Genomic DNA, 2,947 nt, shown 5'->3' with positions numbered 1-2,947 from the left:
GCTTCCACCTTCCTTTGAACTTTGAAATGTTGTGCTGCCTTTCCTTCGAAAGGTCTACCATTCTACACCACTACCTCATTGTGCAGCAACGTCTTCTTTTTCAAAACTGCTCCCTTGATCCTGTTTGGCTTAGAGTAAGATGTTTCTTGTCAACTGTCTGTCTGTCCACTTTCTCTTTCTTGAAACTTCACTTTGTTATCTTGTTTACATTACTTTGCTGTTGTTACAGATTCACAAGGTCTCCGTGGTGAATAAAAACTATGGCCGTTCTTGTGGAAGACGCTCTGTGGGGATGATAATGCTATGAAGGCAGAATTATACCACACATCATTACCCCGTCGACGTGCTTCTTCTATTTCTTCGGTAGAGAATTCAAGTACAGTCAAAACGGAAGGAACTTGGGAAAGGTTTAGTGTTTCGAAAGGAGCATGGGTGCTCATGCAACCTAGCAAAAGAAAGAGACCCCAGACAAAAAACATTTTCTTGGCGTCATGGAAGGGAAAAGTACGAGATTTTAAAATCACCAGAGGGAAGATATCGGTGAAAGAAGTTTTGATTAAGCATGTGTACATGCATAAAGAACTTGTCTTGCGAGACTATCCAAATGATCTTCCGCAACACAGGCCTAATTGTATATTTTTCTATTGTGGTTTTGTTCTTTATGAGGTGTATGGATTTTTAAGATGAAGCTTTCTTTCTTTGCTTATTGACATTCTTGTGTTATTTTATTTCAGATTTATACCCTTCATCGTATGAGACATGGCAAAACATCGATTGTATTCTGGGATTTATAGATGTTTTGCATGGATCGATAGGAGAACAACAATACCAAGGTCGATGTGCAACAGAGCTAGCTCAATCGGGTATATTTTTTACTGATCATTTTTATCAGTTGGCTGGACAATGCTAACACACATGGTGTGTTATGAAAACAAGATCATCTAACTTATCCTAGTCTCATTAAGCACTGCTATTAGTTTACTTTACCCTATTGATTCATATTGCTTTTTTGCAGGTGCTCAAAAGAAGAGAGAGTTCAATAAAATGCAAAGACATTGAAAATTTGAAAATTGAGATAACACAGACTCCATAAACAAAGGTATTATATTCAATAAAGTAAAATTTTGTACAGAAGTGTTTAATTGTATATGTAGAACATATTCTTGACAACCATTTTCTATTTATCTACAGCCTGATCCAGAGGTTGCTCTACATGGTCCAAGCTCTCCGTATCATCTTTTTTTGGAGAATCTGTTTTCTGCTACTCCATCCTGTCCTGTACAATCTCTTGGTGCTGCTCCATTGTCTTCTCTACTACCCCTGGAGAATCTGTTTGCTGTGCTGCTCCATCTTCTCCTCAATAACATCAGCAGCAGGTCCTTGTTCCTGTGGCTTCTCCTCATCATCACTAGGTCCTTGTTCCTGTGGCACCACATCAGCATCATCTGTGTCATCAAGGTGTATGACACCTTCTCGGACTTTAGAGATCTCACCCAACTCGACAGTAGCTGGTACAATAGGTTTGGGAGAGGCATACTTCAAAAACTTCCAAATTGTATCAGCTCTGAAACTATATATATAGTTCGAGCTGAAGCTATCTTCTCTCATCTGCAATGGCATATGATGATTTAGAACACTTTGTACCAATATCAATTATTTTGAAGCTAAATGAAAATTATTTTTCCTTATAAGGTCTGGCTGTCCTATCTCAAAATAGCTTGAAAGTATATATTTGGCACTGATCAGCACTCTCCAGCAGCCCCGCAGCTACTTGAATCATCTTGTTGTGGTGTCTGTACACCAGTTGGAAAGATATGTTAGAAACTGTTAACATCTGAACAAAACAAAATTATTCAAAGGCATAGCATGAAATAGACATCAGTAGGGGAAACGACTTTCTACCTCTAACTTTATTGGCTCTATTGAATCCAAAAGATTGACATTAGGAGGACAGTGATCCAATGCATCTAGAAACCTTCTAATACAACTGCAATACATATAATTCAGTTAGTGTGCATTAAAACAAAATAATAAAGTTTAAAGTTAAAAATAGCACACACACCACTTACAATTTCAGCTCTCTGTGTGTGTTTTTAAGAGAGTTGAATATAAAGCATTGCTTCTGCTGGATATCAATAGAAGCAAAGCTCCAGTGGTCACTGTGTAAGGAAAAAAGCATTAAGAAATCAAAGGCTACAAGAGTTCTCAATCTTAAAGAAGAATCCCAAAAGAAGCAGTCACCCACATACCTATTATGGTATGGAAGTAGCAAAACATCGATAACATCAAAATTGCAGTGTCTGAACCAATTGAAAATATCCATGGGAGTTTCCTTTGCATCTCTTAACCTGGAGGAAATTGCAGGATTAATAATATGAACTATATGTTGTACAGCGTGGTTAAGCCAGCTTCTCATCATGCTACATTAGACCAAACAATAATTAGGGTAGGGTGTAAAGGAGATACAAGAAGGATTGTTTTGCAAACAAATGTAAAATAAAAGACACTTACTAGAGCATTGCAAGAATGATAGTATCAGAGCAATACTCATTCTTATGAGCCAATGCTGCCAAGCATGGTTTTGTTAAGTCAAAATTATTCACTGAAGTTTCATCCTCAATATGGACAACTATGTTAGGGCCCCAGCTCCTGCAACCTTCTTTGTATCTGCAGCTCCCTCTGTACAGTCTCCACATCTATAATAGATTTGGATTCTTTTATTTGCTGCTTCAGTGACTCCTCATAAGTAGCTTCAGTGACTCCTCATAAGTAGCTTTCCCTCTGGTGTTCTTTGATGAGTGGGTTACTTCAACAACCTTAACCTCATCTATCTTCAACTTTCTTGCAGGTGGAATTAATAATATGTCTCTCATCTTGATGTCCTGCCATACATTGCATCTTCAAAATATTTCTCCAAGTAATCCTCTGTCATTTCCTGTAAGGAAAG

At 37.8% G+C, this 2,947-nt stretch overlaps 1 long non-coding RNA gene across 1 annotated transcript; it reads left to right on the top strand.

Moving 5' to 3' along the window:
- The first annotated feature begins 729 nt into the window (after positions 1-729).
- LOC147609178 (uncharacterized) lies at positions 730-1,684 on the top strand. The gene is made up of 3 exons (XR_015264277.1): positions 730-863; positions 1,016-1,099; positions 1,192-1,684. It is a non-coding gene; the product is annotated as an uncharacterized LOC147609178 (long non-coding RNA).
- Positions 1,685-2,947: the final 1,263 nt, after the last annotated feature.

This window comes from Cibotium barometz, chromosome 51 (genome assembly GCF_041138505.1).
Source record: "Cibotium barometz isolate CiBa-2024 chromosome 51, ASM4113850v1, whole genome shotgun sequence".
NCBI lineage: Eukaryota > Viridiplantae > Streptophyta > Polypodiopsida > Cyatheales > Cibotiaceae > Cibotium > Cibotium barometz.
Note: the sequence above shows the minus strand (reverse complement) of the source record. Positions and strands in the feature narration are given on the sequence as shown.